This window comes from Schistocerca serialis, chromosome 4, assembly GCF_023864345.2.
Source record: "Schistocerca serialis cubense isolate TAMUIC-IGC-003099 chromosome 4, iqSchSeri2.2, whole genome shotgun sequence".
NCBI classification, from domain to species: Eukaryota; Metazoa; Arthropoda; class Insecta; order Orthoptera; family Acrididae; genus Schistocerca; species Schistocerca serialis.
In genome coordinates this window covers 192346886-192367947 of record NC_064641.1, presented here as the reverse complement: position 1 = coordinate 192367947, position 21062 = coordinate 192346886, and positions in this window count along the sequence as shown.

The window sequence follows — 21062 nt, the reverse complement described above, 5'->3', positions numbered from 1 at the left end:
CTTTCCGCGACAAGCTTTATCTTGCGTAGAAGAAGGGGACATCCTCCCTTCTTTCTAAACTGTGGCAAATCCTGTTGTAGTCCATCCTTCTTTTTGGACGGAGGAATTAAAACAGAAAGAATCGTCTTCATTAATTACACACATTACAGACTGAAAACTATACTGAAAAAGCGAATATGACACGTGACTGCTTACAAAAAATAAGTCTCTTTGGTTTCGTTGGACTATACTTGTGGTTTGATGCCTCTTTGTACGAAATTGCCATATAATGACACTTGTGAAAGACAAAATTCGAAGGACTTCCTTAATCATTATTGCACTCCTAATGGTGCTATCGTTTCATCTTATCTCATTCCTTCCGAACACGCAAGTGCAAAGATTTGTGCAACCCTTCTTCTTCTTCAAACGATCGAAGTTTTTTGGCAGATATGCCAACTGTCAGCAACAGGCGATAAAACTGAAGGGGTATTGTGTGTCGACGTGCTGCACGACTGAACCGCCCTATTATCTACACTTGAATCAGTAGAAATAATTGGAACACAGTAATTTATTACAGACACATAATCACACATGGAACAATGATCTGGTGAACGAATACACACGTAGCTCTACAGATATTAGGAATATATACGCAGATGTTTTTGTTGGAGACTGGTGACTGTTTACTTAACAACATTACTATATACATTACAGTAAAACTTGATTTGCAGAATTATTTTTTGTTTCATTTAATCAAGATTATTACGACCCTTCGGAGAGACTTTCTTTGGTCTCGTTGCGCTGTTTTCAGGCTAACAATTCTTAGCTATTTGTCCTAATATGTTTTTAGGCTGCGAAGTACCTCCAAGTACATGTGGGAAGAGGAAGTCATTAAGGCTTATTCTCCCCTGTGCAGCAGTTGAGGTGTTGAAGTGCGGACGCAATACAGTCAATACATACTGACAGGCGTAGTCTACTTAGTGGTGCACTTACAACTGTGCGGACGATATTGCGTAGTAGCTTAAGTGGTGTATTTGCAGGAAGACTGGTAATGCAGAAAAAACAACGAACACTCTCACTTGAGTACATTTTAAGGTACCAGTAATCACAATATCTCCACTTATACTACTAACAACCTGTATAACCGTCGCCTTGTAAGCGCAGAAGACTTTTTCCGCTTTGTGGGAGGAAGATTCAAAGTCCGTCGAAAACTAGGTCCCCAGACACCGGACACCATCTCGTACTGGGAAAGGATGCTGAAGGGAACTAGCCGTGCCCTTTCAGCACAATTGTCGCTGCGAGTTTTTAAGCAATGTAGGGAACTAATGGGAACGTAAATCCCGATGGCCGGAAGGGGTTTGAAACTTCATTCTCCCTAATACGAATCCGGTGTTTTCATCACTGACTTAATGATTCTGCTCAGAGCGCCTGACGGAGGTAGAATCCACGAGTGATATTTGCAGCGCTGTGCCTCTTTCCAGAATCACCACTCGACAATACAAATCCTCTAGTTACGAGCAGAACACGGCAAATACCAAGTTCTATAACCCGGTTTCCGAGAAACTTCTCTCAGTATAAGAGGGGTCAATATAAGCAAATACCTGTCTCGGTTTATATGTAGACGCTCGACCGCTTCTGAGAAAACTACAGTCAATGTTTTAGAGGTACTTAATGTGCCTTTTAACGAGTAACTTAACTGGAGGGGTCGCACAGCGGCTGTCATTGCAGCTCCACACTTACGTGTACTGTGTCCGGAACTCGATTGTTACTTTCATTTTTATTTTTCATTTTTCTGCACATGTCCGTAGAAGATCACTACACGAATGTTTTCCAGTGTATACTGAAATAACGTTGTCCTTATTCGTCTACTAATTGAACATCTACTGAATCAATTAATAAAACATTAAATAAATAAGAGAATTACTTGAAATTCTTTTCAGTGAAATTCCTGTAGTGTACCTTGATTCACAATCAATTGAAAGTGCCAGTCTTCGGTAAAGTGATCCGTTATGTGTGGTTGCCATGAAGTCATTGCCAATGCTTGAAATATTTAGTAATGTTAACAACGTTTGTTTCCTGAGTGAAGTTCATAAGAATAAATGTCACTGTGGCTAATCTGCCCTCACACAATGCTTGTGTTGTTTAGAATGTGAGTAGTGGAACAAAAAGCGACCGATTGCATTTTGTTAGTGTGTGTTGCCTACATCAGGGGTAGATATGCACTCCGGGGCAAACCTATTGTTCTCCTTTGATTGAAATGCACTTAAAATATTATTCTACTTTAACTGACATGTGCTTAACCATTTGTTCTGCTAAAAGGATCCTTTCTTATGATTAACATGCCCTTAACCTGTTTTCCCCCATCCCCTCCCAATCCTGTCCCCCCTCAGTAAACTTCCCCCCTCGCTGCTACAGGTACTCTTTCAGGTCTGAGCTGTTGAAATTGTCCCTCTCACTCTTATGAATTTGATTAACTACTTAATGAAACTTATCAGTTAATTAACCTCTCCCCTCTGGTGAACTCTTCCCCTCCCAACCTCCCTCCCAGAAACAGGTGGGAAAAGGACTCAGTTGATCAGTCGTTTGGAGGGAATTCGATTTTGGTGTATGGAATATTGTTTAAACAATTTAAGCAATGTATAGAACATTGTTTAGTTATTTACAGCAGTGTATGGAATACAGTTTGTTTATTTAGTTAAAGAATTTGTAAGGAAATCGATTGCAGTGTAAGGAATATTATTTAAACAATTTAGAGAATGTGTGGAATATTGGTTATTTAAACAATTTGAGGGATTCAAGACAGTGAATGAAAATTCCATACACTACAATCGAATTCCCTTCAAATGACCGATCAAATGGGTCTTTTTCCCGCCAATTTCTGGGAGGGAGGGAGGGAGGGGAGGGGTTTACAAGAGGAGGAGAGGTTAATTAATTAATCAATTTAGTTAAGTAGTCAAGTGAGAGGGGCGATTCAAATAACTCAGACCTGAAAGTGTACCTGTACCAGCGAGGGGTGAGGTTTCCTGAGGGTGGACAGGGGTGGGAGGGTGTGAGAGAACAATAGGTTAAGTGCCTGTCAATCAAAAGGAAGGATCCCTTTAGCAGAACAATAGGTTAAGTACCTGTCAATCAAAGGAGAACAATAGGTTGATTACCTGTAAATCCGGTAGCGTTCTCGCTTCCCGTGCCCGGGTTCCCGGGTTCGATTCCCGGCGGGGTCGGGGATTTTCACTGCCTCGTGATGACTGGGTGTTGTGTGATGTCCTTAGGTTAGTTAGGTTTAAGTAGTTCTAAGTTCTAGGGGACTGATGACCATAGATATTAAGTCCCATAGTGCTCAGAGCCATTTGAACCATTTGAACCTGTCAATCAAAGGAGAATGATAGGTTTGCACCTGAGTGCATACTTGCCCCTGATGTAGGCAACCCACACTAACAAAATGCGCTCACTCTCTCTTTGTTGAACTACTAATGTGCACATTTTGAATGTTTCTACAATCGGTAGTATCCAATGGAATGTATAAAATCTTAATATAAGAATTAATTTAAGATTGGATGTAAGAATGAAATATAAGAACGTGAGAATTTAAAATGGTTGTAACACCTGAATATACTATACATACATGTTTAATAAAAGTATGACACTTATGATGAAACTCAGTAGTGTAAAAGTGAGAACCGCAACAGTAGCCACTGCACCACTTTCCCGAGGAAATTATTGTCCACTAAAAGGCATCCAACAGCGACAACTATAGTTCAGGTTTACATGTCAACGTGGCAAGCTGAAGATGAAGAGATAGAGAAAGTATATGAGGATATTGAAAGGGTAATGCAATAAGTAAAGGGAGATGAAAATCTAATAGTCATGAGGGACTGGAATGCAGTTGTAGGGGAAGGAGTAGAAGAATAGGTTACAGGAAAATATGGGCTTGAAGAGGAATGGACATCTCTAAAAAGTGCCATCACAGAAGTTTGATAGGAACACGTTAGTACAAGGAAGGAAACAGAAGAAATTCTTCAATTGACCCATGAAAGTAGGGAGAACAAAAATGTTCTGAGAAACTCAGTAACAGAGAAATACAAGTCGCTGAGGAATGAAATAAATATTAAGTGCAGGTAAGCTAAGACGAAATGATTGCATGAAAATTGTTAAGAAATCAAAAAAGAAATGATTGCCGGAAGTCAGGAAAGTCAATACAATCTTCGGTGGTATTAAAAGCAAGGGTGGGTAACATCAAGTGTACAACGGGAATTGCACTGTTAAATGAACAGGAGAGAGCGGATAGGTGGAAAGAATACATTGAAAGCCTCTATGAGGGGGAAGATTTGTCTGATGTGATAGAAGAAGAAACAGGAGTTGATTTAGAAAAGATAGGGGATCCAGTACTAGAATCGGAATTTAAAAGAGCATTGGAGGGCTTAAGATCAAATAAGGCCAAGGGATAGATAACATTCCACCAGAATTTCTAAAATCATTGGGGGAAGTGGCAACAAAACGATTATTCACGTTGGTTTGTAGAATGTGTGAATCTGGGGCATACCATCTGACTTTCGGAAAAGCATCATCCACACAATTCCGAAGATGGCAAGAGCTGACAAGACAGGTGTATCGCATAATCAGCTTAACAGTCCATGCATCCAAGTTGGTGACAAGAATAATATACAGAAGAAAATTGAGGATGTGGTATATGATGGTTTAAAAAGAGTGTAAGAAAGGGATGTAGTCTTTCTCATCTAGTGTTCAGTCTGTACATCGAAGAAGCAGTGAAGGAAATAAGAGAAAGGTGCGGTAGTGGAGTTAAAATTCAAGGTGAAAGGATGTCAATGATACGATTCACTGAAGACATGGCTATCCTGAGTGAAAGTACAGAGGAATTACTTGATCTGCTGCATGGAATGGACAGTCTAATGAGTAAACAATTCTGATTGAGAATAAACCAAAGAAAGACGAAAGTAATGAGATGTAGCAGAAATGAGAACAACGAGAAACTTAACATCATGATTGATAGTCATGAAGTAGATGAAATTAAGGAATTCTGTCACCTAGGCAGTAAAATAACGAATCACGGACAGAGCAAGGAGGACATCAAAAGCAAACTAGCAGTGGCAAACAGGTCATTCCTGACGAAGAGAACATAGGCCTTCATTTGAGGAAGAAATTTCTGAGAATGTACGTCTGAAGGACAGCATTGTATGATAGCGAAACATGGACTGTGGGAAAACTGAAGCAGAAGAGAATCATAGCATTTGAGATGTGGCGCTACAGACGAATGTTGAAAATTAGATGGACCAATAAGGTAAGCAACGAGGAGGTTCTGCGCAGAATAGGAGAGGAAAGAAGTATGGGGAAAACAGTGGTAAGGAGAAGGGGCAGGATGACTTCATGACTTTCATGGTAACAGAGGGAACTGAAAAAAAAAGTCTCCAAATTACGTCGAAAAGTTTGACTATCGTTTTTTCAGCAACGGTGAAGTATCTACGGATAAGTCGAGACGCTACGCTTCCACTGAGCGAAATTTCTGGGAAGTAGGGTTATTGCACTTACCGTGTTAACATCGTTAGTAGTATTTTATTTATTTTCATTCGAATAGCTCTTTCACAGAACATGTTTAATCAGTATTTCGATTCTTGCTGCCGACATTCTTCTTATTCTTCGCCCACATCCGTTTCGTATGTTCAGATCTCTGCATTTGGAGCTGTTCGATGTTGCAAGGACGTTTTCTTTGTCTTTCTTTCGTCCCTCAAGACCACTTTCTGAGTTTTGTTCCTAAGTAAATTCCAATGATGTGTGCCTTTTACGTTGATGTCTGTGTAAACCATGCTGGTTGTCTTTCCAGCTTCGAAATTTTACTAAAGATTTACTTCATCAGTGTATCATGATCCATTCCAGAACGAAATTCCTGTTACGTGCATTTTGTGTTTTACGTACTATACACGTCCGTATATTTCTTTGTTGGGTCGTGGACTGTTGTGTTTCTATTGTGCTTGGATCAAGTGTGCTTGTAACCAGTCTTCTCTCTATTTTCATAGTTTTGTTTACATCACCTTTCCGACCTAGCTGAAGTGTTTTGGTGCCATACAGAGCCTCACATCTCACCACCGTATTATAATTTTTAGCTTTGGTCTTCACGATACAGCGTTTCTAACACCTTTCATTGTTACTCTTTCTTGTGAGTCTGTTTTGTAATTGAGGGGTTGATTAGCAAAAACTGGACAAGTCCAAAATAGTGATTATTTAGGGATTAAAGAAAGCTTTCCACCATTTAAGCTGAACTATGAAAAGCGTCCATACGACTTTAAACAAGAACACGGTTTTCACTTATGTTCGTTTTTAAATATACAGGCTGCAGTTAATTCCTAAGAAGCACTTTTTTTGGACTTCTGTAGCATTTACAGGACATCAAGAAAATAAAGTTTCAATATTTTTCACTGGTCTAATTTATTGTTCTATCATACAACTGTTAAGAGAAGTCATACTACAGAATATATTACTTTGGATGCACATCAGTTGTACGACAAGAATCCAGGTATTCAGCGAACTAAAGCCAGATATCTTTGTAATCTGATGCAGTTCCTGGAAGAAGAAAACAAATCCTCTTATGAGGACTTTCTCATGACACCCCAGATGAAAACTGTAATGAAGAGTGGCAGATTGACGTTGATGACTGTCATGACAACAGTGAAGGGAGTGAGGGTGAATAACAACTAATAATGGGAACAGCAGGAGTAGCCAAACCTCTATTTTGTGTTTGTTGTAAAGAAAATAATACTGTCTCGTGTTCGTTGTTATATACTTGTACTTCCTTCTCTGCTGCCGCCATGTCCACAGCTAGCCGCCGTTGCTGTCCGCCTTCGACTCCGCGCTTCTCGGGAGGGGTCCTGCTCTGCACGACACTTTCGGGCATGAAGATGTCTTCCACGTTGACTTTTACTTTTAAACTTAGACAAATTTTTGTATGCTGTGCTGGACACGGACTTTAGTTCAGAACCGAGACAGTGTAGTGACTTTGTCTTTTCCTCGTGTTACAGGTATTGTTTGAGCTCCCCGCTAGCTTTGTTTTTGGCCTTGGACTCTTCAGGAAGTTAATCTTTAGTTGAATATTCAGAAGAATTTTTTTTCCTCTTTCTATTCAAGTATTAGACCAATTTTGTTAAAAGTCCATTTAAATTGCATGTTAATGAACATGTTTAGGTAACAATGCTTCCTGTTCTCATTTTTGGGAGACTTTTCACATATCACTAATGGTGAAACCTGCTGGCAGATATTTTCAACTTTGTGATGTGATTCTCTTGCTTTAAAGGACTTTAAATGAGATTCAGTGAACTGAACAACCGGCTCTATTAATTTCTGTTTATTTTTATGGGAAGCATTTTTATCTTTTGGTGGCTGCCCATACATTACAATACTGTTCTGGTTTCTGCTCACTCTGTGCTTGGTCATTCAGTGACAGCTAAGGAGAGCTATTTCGCAGATTGGAATATCCCTGCCTTCAGTTGTCAACTTGTGGGAAAATGCAGGTGCATGATGGCGACGTCCTTTTTCGTCTGCACTCCTGGTACGCTTCCTCTGAATGTGGCGCGCAGTCATCTGTCCAGTGAGAGAACAGGAAAGCTACCAATCCCGGACTTGTCCAGCTTTTGTAGAAATAACAAAGAACTAGTCTGCTTTTTATAGAACTGTAAGATCTTCAAATAAGATTTTCAGATGAATATTTCTTTGGATCCATATCGTTTGCCGAAAGAAAGCCCGCCATGAAACAGGAAGAACAAGGCGATATTAGTTCAAAAAACGCATTTTTGGACTTTCTTGGCTTTTGTAATAAAGCCCTCCACTGGTTTTAAACTAACATGCTGAAGAGCTATATACTTGGAATTTTAAACACAGTCACGACTGGATGACACTGCAATATTAACTTGCATTCTTTTTTATCTACGAGGGTCACTCCAAAGGAAATGCACACTTTTTTTTAAATCCATCTTTTATTCTACATGTTTGAAAGTTTTACAGTGTGTAGATACATCCTTTAGGAACAATATTTTCATTTCTTCACATAATTTCAATCCCTCTCAACTGCCTTACGCTATCTTGGAACCAGCGCCTGTATACGCGCACGGTAAAATTCCTGACCAACATCTTGGAGCCACTGTTTGGCAGCGTGCACAAGGGAGTCATCATCTTCAAACCTTGTTCCACGAAGAGGGGGTTTCAGTTTCCCAAAGAGATGATGTCATATAGAGCCAGGTCAGGACTGTAAGGCAGGTGTTTCAGTGTTGTCCATCCGAGTTTTGTGATCGCTTCCATGGTTTTTTGACTGACATGCATTGTCGTGCAACAGCAAAACATCCTGCTTTTGCCGATGTGGTCGAACACGATTCAGTCGACCTTGAAGTTTCTTCAGTGTCGTCACATATGCGTCAGAATTTATGGTGGTTCCACTTGGCATGATGTCCACAAGCAAGAGACCTTCGGAATCTAGAAATACCGTAACCATAACTTTTCCAGCAGAAAAGGTGGTTTAGAATTTTTTTTTTCTTGGGTGAATTTGCATGATGCCACTCCATTGATTGCCTCTTCGTTTCTTGTGAAAAATAATGCAGGCATGTTTCATAACCTGTTTCTTCCAAGAAATTCATCTCCACCACTTTCGTACTGTTCCAAAAGTTCCCTGAATACTGTTTTTATTGTTTCTTTGTGAGCCACATCATGGGAACCCACCTGGCACAAAGCTTTTTTAACGCCAACACTTTCAGTATTCTGCAAACACCTCCTTCCCCTATCCCTACGTAGAGTGACAATTCGTTCACTGTGATGCGTCTGTCAGCAGTCACCAATTCGTTAACTCTCTTCACATTGTCTGTATCTACATCTACATCTACATCTACATTTATACTCCGCAAGCCACCCAACGGTGAGTGGTGGAGGGCACTTTACGTGCCACTGTCATTACCTCCCTTTCCTGTTCCAGTCGCGTATGGTTCGCGGGAAGAACGACTGTCTGAAAGCCTCCGTGCGCGCTCTAATCTCTCTAATTTTACATTCGTGATCTCCTCGGGAGGTATAAGTAGGGGGAAGCAATATATTCGATACCTCATCCAGAAACGCACCCTCTCGAAACCTGGCGAGCAAGCTACACCGCGATGCAGAGCGCCTCTCTTGCAGAGTCTGCCACTTGAGTTTATTAAACATCTCCGTAAAGCTATCACGGTTACCAAATAACCCTGTGACGAAACGCGCCGCTCTTCTTTGGATCTTCTCAATCTCTTCCGTCAGACCGATCTGGTACGGATCCCACACTGATGAGCAATACTCAAGTATAGGTCGAACGAGTGTTTTGTAAGCCACGTCCTTTGTTGATGGACTACATTTTCTAAGCACTCTCCCAATGAATCTCAACCTGGTACCCGCCTTACCAACAATTAATTTTATATGATCATTCCACTTCAAATCGTTCCGCACGCATACTCCCAGATATTTTACAGAAGTAACTGCTACCAGTGTTTGTTCCGTTATCATATAAACATACAGTAAAGGACCCTTCTTTCTATGTATTCGCAATACATTACATTTGTCTATGTTAAGGGTCAGTTGCCACTCCCTGCACCAAGTGCCTATCCGCTGCAGATCTTCCTGCATTTCGCTACAATTTTCTAATGCTGCAACTTCTCTGTATACTACAGCATCATCCGCGAAAAGCCGCATGGAACTTCCGACACTATCTACTAGGTCATTTATATATATTGTGAAAAGCAATGGTCCCATAACACTCCCCTGTGGCACGCCAGAGGTTACTTTAACGTCTGTAGATATCTCTCCATTGATAACAACATGCTGTGTTCTGTTTGCTAAAAACTCTTCAATCCAGCCACACAGCTGGTCTGATATTCCGTAGGCTCTTACTTTGTTTATCAGGGGACAGTGTGGAACTGTAGTGTGTGCAGTACGAGGCCTGCCGCTGCGAGGACAATCCTCAATATTGCCGTGTCCGCTTTCATCACGTAACCTCCTTGCCCACCGACTAACTGTACTGCGATCGACAGCAGCATCTCCATACACCTTTTTCAACCTCTTGTGGATGTTTCCCTCTGCCTCGTTTTCACAGCACAGGAATTCTATGACAGCACGTTGCTTCTGACGAACGTCAGGTGTAGCATTCATCTTGAAGATATACTGTGACGGCGCCACTCACGGGAATAGGTTGAACTAAGTTTGAAAACAAGTGGGAAGGATGTATCTACACACTGTAAAACTTTCACACATGCAGAATGAAAACTGTATTTTTACAAAAATAGTGTGCATTTCTTTTGGAGTGACCCTCGTACTATCCCCAAGCAGATTCCTAGCCCCACACCGAGGACCTGAAAATCTCAATTCTGAATTATTAATAGCTGTGAAAACAATTATAAGGTATGATTAAAAACGTGGGGCATATGCAACACATAATTGATGCATGAGCATTTTACCACCTATTGTCAGTTGCACGCACTCCCGTTTTCCATTATTACTTTTACAAGCATTTTCACAGCTATTAGAAATTCATACTTGCAAATTCTGTATGGGGCTAGAAAAATGTTTGACGCTACGAAAAATATTTCATTCGTTTTACTTCAGTTCAAAAAGTTGTATATTAATCGTTTAGTTTTATTTTAATAATTATTTTAATGTATGTGTTTCTGCTGTGTTACAATGTAATGTTCACTTATGTGCATGTAACATGCACATAACATACGGCTGCAATACGACAGACGCGAAAAGGGCAGGGTTCCTAGATGGAGAAAAGACTTCTGACCTTCTCTGACACCACGGTCGCATCCACAAAACTGAGCGACGTTAGTTTCTCCGGAGGGTGCGTATGCCTCATAGACTAGTATTTCGCTAGAAGATATTTCAAGAGTGATAGCCAGGGTAAACAGTCAACACATTTTGCTAATCAGGTAGGAGTACCCCATGGTATAATCTTGACACCTATACTGTTTAAAATCTACATCAGCGATATCCCAGCGACACGTAACACGATGGTACCCATCTACACTGTTAAGGTAGCTATCCTGGCGCAGGTCTGGAAGTCGTACAACACACAACTACGACTTCAGCCAGAACTGTCAAGGCTTCACTGAAGAAATTGCTTGGTAGATTAACCACAGGCACGTGCGAAGCAGTTCTGCTCACACCATAAAAGAAACAAGTTCACAAACGTCAACACTGTAGACCAATAACACTGCGATTCCGCTAGAGAATCGGACGCAGCACACGGCAAGAGCTCCTACTGCTTGTCTTCTTGCTTACCAAACCATACCTTGGCCACCAAACTAGTCGGATCTCTCCCCAAGTGAGAACTTTCGCAGCATTATGGGCAGGGACCTCCAACCGGATCAAGATTTTGACGACCTAACTTGCCAATCAATTGGGGAGAATTTGGCACGATATCCCATAGGCGAACATCAAACAATCCTATCAATCAGTGTCAAGTCAAATGAGTGCTTGCATACTGGCCAGAGGCGGACCAAAGCGTTGTTGAGTTGCTCAATGTGCGAAGCTCTTTCTCTTAAATAAATCAGCCAATTTTTCTAAAATTGTAAAATTTTTTTGTCTATACATGCAAGTCAGATCTATCGATTTCCGTCCCATTTGAATAATTCCTTCGTGGTGCATCGTTTTCTTTGTCTGAGAGTGTATGGTGTACATTTGTCGTCCACTACTACTCAGCAGATGTTTTGAACAAACCTGTCACAGGATAAGAATACGGATCAAGCTCAAGAAACAATCCTCCACAAATATAGTGCGACATAAAGTTCCTTGGTTATGTAAGCAGAGTAATTGCGTTTTTGTCATACCACGAAAAAAAGAACACACTAATGGTACATTAACTGTCATGTGTACTAAGGAGGACAGGTTTTAAGTTGTAGGGGATCTCAAGCAACGCCTACACAGAAACCAACTGTTAAAATGTGTTTTTACATGTTCCAGTGGAGCATGGGTAATCTGGAGACCTATGTATGAACAATGAAGACCGTTGGCAGGGAATTAATCTTGTCGAACATACACTATGTAATCAAAACTATCCGGACACCTGGCTGAAAATGACTTACAAGTCCGTGGCGCCCTCCGTCTGTAATGCTGGAATTCAGTATGGTGTTGGCCCACCCTTAGCCTTGATGACAGCTTCCACACTCGCAGGCATGTGTTCAGTCAGGTGCTGGAAGGTTTCTTGGGGAATGGCAGTCCATTCTTCACGGAAAGCTGCACTAAGATGTATCAAAAATGGCTCTGAGCACTATGGAATTAACATCTATGGTCATCAGTCCCCTAGAACTTAGAACTACTTGAACCTAACTAACCTAAGGACAGCACACAACACCCAGTCATCACGAGGCAGAGAAACTCCCTGACCCCGCCGGGAAGGAGAGGTATCGATGTCGGTCGGTGAGGCCTGGCACGAAGTCGGCTTCAGGTCAAGACTCTGTGCAGGCCAGTCCATTACAGGGATGTTATTGTCGTGTAAGCACACCGCCACAGGCCGTGGATTATGAACAGATGCAATCGCCATCCTCGGAAGTAATAAGGTAATTAAAACATCAATGTAGACCTGTGCTGTGATAGTGCCACGCAATACAACAAGGGGTGCAAGCCCCTTCCATGAAAAACACGACACACCATAACACCACCGCCTCCGAATTTTACTGTTGGCACTATACACGCTGGCAGGTGATGTTCACAGGGCATTAGCCATACCTACACGCCGACATCGGGCCGCCACATTGTGTACCGTGATTTGTCACTCCACACAACGTTTTTCCATTGTTCAATCGTCCAATGTTTACGCTCCTTACACCAAGCGAGGTGACATTTGGTATTTAACGGCGTGGTGTGTAGCTTATGAGCAGCCTCTCGAACATGAAAGTCAAGTTTTCTCGCCTCCCGCCTAACTGTCATAGTACTTGCAGTGAATCCTGATGCAGGTTGGAATTCCTGCATGATGGTCTGGATAGATGTCTGCCTATTACACAACAGTCGGCGGTCTCTGTCAGTCAACAGACGAGGTCAGCCTGTACGCTTTTATGCTGTACATCTCCCTTCACGTTTCCACTTCACTATCACATCGGAAACAGTCGACTCAGGGATGCTTAGGAGTGTGGAAATCTCACTTACACTAGTATGACACATGTGACACCCAGTCACCTGACAACGTTCAAAGTCTGTGAGTTCTGCGAAGCGCCCCATTCTGCTCTGTCACGATGACCAATGACTACTGAGGTCACTAATATGGAGTTCCTGGCAGTAGGTGGCAGCTCAATGCACCTAATACGAAAAACGTAAGTTTTTGGGGGGGGGGGGGTGTCCAGATACTTTTGATCACGTAGTTAATACAGGATGCACTTGGTCTTTGCTCCTTACCGCTAACGCAGCAGGACAGCGGAGTTTACTGAACAGATCGTAGCGTTTCTGACATAACCAAGGGATAAATGAAACTTGTCCACAAATCTCTATATTACTCTTGTCGGAAGTCATGTTAACAAGACTTGATTACCTGCTCAGAATTTTAGTGCTGATTGTCATATTAATTAATATATGTAGTATTCCTAAGAAAGATTTTGGCCTGCATCAGAGAGTGCTATATCCTATTTAATACATTTGCATTCGTCCTTAACGTCTGGCAGTCAGTGTGGTACCTTCTTGAAGGTGTCTACAGCAACGTCATTACCGGCATGTCTGGCGCTCGTTCCTAAGCACCGTGCTGCCAAGGGCCATCACAGCACGGGCAGGTTCACTCGGGGTTCCAGCACGCAATATCGACATCAGTGTCACAGACAAGTTTTCTCTACAGCGAGTGCGACCTCCAAGCTTTCGCCTTCACGTCCGGACCGCGAGTTGCGTACTGACAGACATTATTTTCATAAGACGATTTTGAGGGCTTAGTGTTCATTGCTCTCCTGATACCGTTTAAAAGCTGTTATTAACAAGGAGTACCGTTTTAATAGCATCCAATTTCTCAGAGTATAGACAGAACTCGTAATTGATGATCAAGCACCGAAAAACTCTTATTGTTATTACTGTTTCTATTTGGCATCCGAATAAGATTGGTGGGTCACCAAAACACATCAAAAGTTTTATACAAATATGATTCGAAACAGTATACTTCGAAATATGTAAAGGTTTTTTTATATTACCGCTACCACTCACAAACTTTGTCAACTGTTGTATTATTTATTTAGCGACATGTTTCGAGGGTTAAACCTCATCTTTAGGCTAAATGGCATTACAAAAACAACTTTACAATAAGGTCATACTGATACTACACAGTCTTTTCGTAAATGCTGTGGTCATCTTTGTGCTTCTTGCGTGGCAGTCTCGTTGTGATGCGTTGCTGTGGTACTAAATATATCCATTTCCGTGGATCTCTTGGTCACTGTTCACTAATTGTCACTAACGAAGCAGTTACACGATCACAACAGAACAGTTTGTGATCGTGTTTCCAAGTTACTGCTATACTGTAATGCCACTTAGCCTGAAGATGAGGTTTAACCCTCGAAACATGTCTCTAAGTAAATAAGTACTACAATAGTTGCCAAAGTTTGTGACTGGTAGCGGTAACATAAAAAAAATTTTACATATTTCTTGAGACAGTCACGGTCGAAAAATAGTCAAAATGGCTTCAAATTCTCTAATATACTTCGACATTAACAACACCCGCCATTTCTACAGTGAAAATAATTTCAGCTGTCAGCTGCCTCCGTAACCGATGGCACTTAGGCAGGTTTGTACCTGGCACTCGAATGAGAGACTAGCCAAAGACAATCCAGGTGACAGAAGAAAATTGCACTGCATTATTTGTGACGGAAAGGGAAACAAAAGTGATGGCGTTCCCGATCACATTAGACATTGAGCCAGTGACTTTGATTAAATACCAAGTCTCTCCGTAGTGTCTTACGGAGTGAGAGAATGTTGCTAATCTGTCTGTCAGATGAGAACCTGAACCTTGTTGGTTTCCTTGGTGCTGTTCGGGGGAGGTGTGCAATGTGCCGATGCTGGGTTTCACCCTCACTCTTCTGTCATCATCATTCAGCACAAATATAACATCACAAAAACAATACTCACCTACATCTAATAGCCTACAGACACAATTCCTTAGGCTATGTGGGAAGGGGTCACTGTCCATAGATATAGAAAACGCTTTCCAATTAGGTGGCTCAATAAACCCTCAAAGTCTCCCAGCCAACACTGTCACACAACTCTCTCTTTTGGCTGTTACCTGTCAGACTGTTGGAACCCCAAAAAACGAGAAGCTATCTCTTCAAAGTGGCTCCACTTCTTCTCTCTAGTCTGCAAGGATACCATTCATTTACTTTTTCACTGTTATTTATTTTTGGTATCTGGAGGGCACTCATTTGGCAAACCTCTAGTACAAGAGATCGAAATGTACAGTCTACCACAAGAACTCACACCTGATCACATGTGTGACCACGCACACACCCACACACACACACACACACACACACACACACACACACACACACATACATACATACATACATACACATATGTGCAAACGATGACCATGTGCTTCTAAATCTTAAATTTAGGCCACAACACTTTGTATTAGAAGTTCAGTGTCTCATAATCTGACTTGCAGTTAAGGGGTTCTAAGCCAGCCTACCTTTTTGGCAGGTTCTTCATCTGCCTCAAGGACACCCTATCCCTCTATGACATCATGCAGTGTGCTAGACTTCCTCCTCCCTCTCGAGGTCTCCCTCCACTCCCCCCTCAAGACTAGTCTCTCCCTCTCCCCCTCAAGGTCACCCCCTGAAGTTACCCATTGACTTCTCCTCTCGCCTCTTTTTCAAGGTGAGCTCTGGTGCTGGGTTCCAGCTAGGTTTATCTTGCTTTAATTAATTCTTCAGTTTCAGGATTCAGGGTGATGGGTTCCTCCTTTAAACAACTGCACGTTTTATGGCAGAAAAATTGTGTATATATTGCACTTTATTTAAATAAATGTGTGGAGTGAACAATGTCTGCATGAGGGGTTTCACATTAAACAACTCATGGCACTGGTAGAGGCAGGGTTCCAAGAGGGAGCTAACCAATTTTCGAGTCATATGAGCTTACGCTACTTAATTATTTTAAAATAGTTTACAGAGCAGCATCACATATAGTTACAGCCAGCACAATGATGATTTCTCTGGAGGGGGACTCAGTGGTCGAACATTATTACCTTTGCTATCGAAATGTTTGTCAAAGGAAAAATCCTTTTACGGTAATGAGCTGTTAATGGGCAGCCAGCACTACAAGGAAGAGGTATAATGTTTCCAGCAGTCGAGGCAGCTTCCTCTGCAAAGTTTGAGCAACCCTTGACAGGATTTGGCTTGTTTCTCAATTCTACTACCAGCACTCCTCTACTGGCTGGTTCCAACAAGCTCCCTCTATGTATCGCTCTCATCAGCACCACTCCTCTAATAGCTTTCTGCAAGTTTCGACTTGGTCACCTCTCCCACCAACGCTCCTCTACAGGTTCCAGCACACGCATCTGTAGGCAGCATCCTCTGTGGCCGCATAGCAGCCCAGGAACCTCTTAACAGCTGGAGGCGTTTGTCTTGTGGCTTGAGGCAGCCATTGGTTGTTTGTGGGAAAAAGACCCTGTGCCTGGGGTCTTATACTTTCCAAGGCAGTTCTAGCTACGACTGTGCCATGAGGAACCACTCCTGGCACGCACATTGGAGGACTTTTTTTCTTACGTATATCAGCTGCAGCCATTTGCCTGGCTTACAGTAGCTGGGCAGCTGTACTAAACACAGCTGCGGATTCTCTGGTTACAAAATTGAAAAGTATCTGAATCCAACCACCATACAGATACACGAAGTTGTTAACATGGATCATAACTAACCTACCAAAATAACAGCTGCATAGTAAACTTTTAAAAAGATTTTGACATATATAATAAAATCTGTTATACTTCGTTTTAGTCATTAACTAAGCTACTGAAACATCTAGTAAGCCTCTTCCATACACCATAAAATTTTACTATTATTTGAATAAACACTGTGGGTGAGTTCAGTATGACTGCATGTCTTGTCTGGAGACCAACTTATTCCATTCACTCATGACACTTGCTGTTGACAACAGTAATGCCTACTTTACTTCTGTCCTCAAGACTGCATTCAGTACTGCTCAGTTGCATCTCAGATTTGTTTTCGCAGCAGTGATACACAGCTGCCTGGAAATAACTGATGTGGAGTCGACTGAAGTGCACCTTGTGTATAGAGTCGCCGAAAACAGTGGAAAAGCAACGTCTGCAACAACATTACAGTAGTCTTGCATTTTTACATATGCGATATGCGACCACAAATAACCAGAGCTTTTCATGTTACTGCTCTGTGCTGATTGCATATTACAGTGTCTTTGACTTTTGTGACAGTATTTCCACAGAAACAAAGATAATTCTGACGAACCAAATCAATCATAAATACGTTATTATTCTGCAACAGAGACCAGTGGTCTCTGATATGAAAGTATTCAGGAAACATCCCTGAACAAACAATGAAATTTTGCAAACATTTTGCTTACATTCGAAACTCATTAGCCACATTTGAGATCTTACATCTATTTTAACACACTACGATACGGCCAGGGATTGTGCTTGCTGCGAGCGAACACAGGGATAACTAGCAGCTGTCCGTAAACAGCTGGAAGCAGCGTTGGCTACCTTTGACATGCTTCTGGCAAATGCTCAAAGTTGCGGCGACATCGGGGCTCTGGAAACGAGATCTGCGACATCTCTGGTGCCGTTGGAAGCCCATGGTGATTCGGGTGTCGATGGTTCGTAACAATTGGCCGGTCCGTCCTCACTTGAGGTTGCATGACAGACAGTGGCGGGTTCACGTGTCACTGGGCGTAAGGCGAAAGAAGGAGCAGATCATGCGGCTGGCTTCCTACGCCTTAGCAACAAGTACGAGATGCTACCGAATGTTGCTAACTTCGAGGCCGCACGGGATGCTTCTCCTGTTGGCCCAGCGGCCGATTTTCCTGACCAGTGGGCAAGTGCAGGGGGGGGGGGCGGGGGGTATGCTTGTCATTAGGAGCTTCGATGTTGGGCGGGTGATGGAACCCCTCAGGTTAATAGCAGGCAAGGCGGAAAAGAATGCCAGCTTGCATGCGGTATATTTGCCATGGGGGGGGGGGGTCTCGTTCTTGATGTGGAGGAGGCCCTGCCGGCGGCTGGCGAAAACACTGAGTGCAACCGTCTGCATATAGTGACACATGTCAGCACGAATGACGCCTGCCGCTTGGGTTCTGAGGGCATCCACAGCTCCTTTCGGCAGATGGTTGATTTCGTGAAGGCAGCTAACATCGCACGCGGGGCGCAGGCTAAGCTGTCTATTTGTAGCATCGTACCCAGGGCAGATCGCGGTCTTCTGATTTGGAGCAGAGTGGAAGGTCCAAACCAGAACCTCAGACGACTCTGCGACGGTATCTGATACGAATTTCTCGACCTCCGCTATCGCGTACAGAATTGTAGGATTCCCCTTAACAAGACAGGCGTGCACTACACGCAGAAAGCGGTTACTACGGTAGCTGAGTACGTGTGGCGTGCACGGATTTTTTTTTTCTTTTTTTTTAGGTTAGAGAAACGCTCCCTGGGAATCAAAGACGATTTTCGTGATAAATTAGCCGCAATGTCCTCAGTGAACGTCCATCGTCATAGATCAGATAGAAAATGTTAATATGAGTTTGTAAAGTAGCATCCAAGGAAACGTCCCACAGTTAGTATCGCGTACTGAAGGTTGTAAAGCACAGCTAGTGTTAGGAACAGAAAGTTGGTTGAAACCAGACGTTAATAACAACAAAATCCTAAGTTAAGTTTGGAATATTTATCTTAAGGGCAGGTGAATCGCCAATAGCGATAGCGTGTTTATTGCAGTAAAGAATTCGATAAAATCTAGCGAGGTCATTACGGCTTCCGATTGTGAAATAATCTGGATGAAGTTAAGTATCAAAGATCGGTCAAAAATAGTAATCGGATGCTTTTTTAAGACCGCGTGGGTCAGGAGCGCTAGTGCTATAGCGAACTTGGATAATATCGTTAATAATTCCTCTGATCATACTGTTGTAACAGGGGATGACATCAACTTGGCAGATATAGACTGGGAGTGTCATGCTGTCAAAACTGGTGCCAGCGACAAAATTACTTTGAGCACATAGTTAGAGAAACAACTCGTGAGGGAAACGTATTAGACCTTCTGGCAACAAAGACCTCAACTAATTGAATCAGATAACGTAGAGGTAGGTATCTGTGATCATAAGGGTATGATAGAAAGTATGAAAACTGGTCTGACGAAAAATGTTAGGAAAGGCAGGAAGATATTTTTGCTTAGCAAGAGTGACAGGATGCAAATTTCAGAACACTGAGCAGCCAGCATCAGATATTCGATTATGATAACGAAGATGTGGAAAACGACTGAAAAAAATTTAAAGAAATTGTGCAATATACCCTAGACAATTACGTTCCTAGTAAGGTCGTAAGGGATGGGAAAGATAGATGGTGGTTGAACAGCAGCGTTAGAAGAATACTACGTAAACAACGAAAACTTCATCAGATTCCAGAGAAGCAAATTCTAACTGACAAAGAAAAGCTCAATGAAGCCAAAATGAGATAAATGAGAGAAGCGTTCAGTGACTTTGAAAGTAAAAGTTTGTCAACCGATCTGAGTTCAAACCGTAAGAGGTCTTGGTCGAATGTAAAATCGGTAAGTGGGTCAAAATAATCTATTCATTCACTCAGTGACCATATGTCACCAACATTGAACAGAGAGAAGCCCGAAATACTGAAAGCGGTTTTCCGAAATTGTTTCACCGCGGAAGACTGTAACACGGTCCCTCATTTCAATAACGAAATCGCCGATTTTGAGGTAACCGATAGCGGAATATAAAACAGCTACAGTCGCTTGGAAGTGGAAAGACGACAGGACCAGATGAGATATCTATAAGATTCTACAAAGATTATGCGAAGGACTTGCTCTCCTTCTAGCAGTAATTTAGTGCAGATCGTTTGAGCAACGAACCGCACCTAGCGATTGGAAGAAAGCGCAGGTCATTCCCTTTTTTAAGAAGGGCCGTAGGACAGATTACAGACCTATATTGTTGACGTAAATTTACTGTAAAATTGTGGAACATGTTTTATGCTCAATAATTAGGACGTTCTTGGGGAAGGAAAATCTCTATAAAAAGCAACATGGATTCCGCAAACAGAGATCCTGCGAAACTCAGTTGACTCTATTCATCCATGAGATCCACAGTGCCGTGTTCCAGCTATCCAGACAGACCTTTAGTGGATAGGGAACATAAAACAAATAGTGGGAAAAGCGGATGCCATACTCAAGTTCATAGGAAGAATACACGAAGAAAGCGGCTTATAAGGCGCTGTTCGACCTATTCTTGAGTGTTGTTCATGTATCTGGGACCTCTACAGATAGGACTGATAGAAGTGATAGAGAAGATCCAACGAAGAGATTTACTATTGAAATTTTTAGAGGGCACTTTCCGGGAAGAGTCGGACAACATACTACTTCCCCCTCCCCCCAAATACGTCTCGGTAAATTCGAGAAATTAGAGCCAATACAGAGGCTTACCGACAATCATTCTTCCCACGTTCTATTCGCGAGTAGAACGGAGCTGGAGGACTCAGTTGATGTTACGAAAAGTCCTCTCCGCCACACTCCGTTAGGTGGATTGCGGAGTATGACGAAGATTTAGATGTAAAATGAGCAACAAAATTAAAGGTTCATTTTTTTAAATTTCTAATTATCTTCCATTGAGATACAAAAGTTTGAAATTTGGCTCAAAGGTGACTTCAAACTTCCTCTGCAGCTCTGCAAAAGAATTGCACTCTGCGGCTTTACCCTTGTGGTCGGCGACGCTTCAAACGGCGAAGTGTCGACGCATGTGAGAAACAGGCAAGTGCTCAGAAGTTCATGTGAGGTATAAGGTGGATTAAGGACCTTAAACGTGCACCAAATTCCACTATAATTCTGCCAAAAGTCACCGTGGATGTGTCATACCTATGGGATGGTGGTCCCATACCGTCTTACCCACTT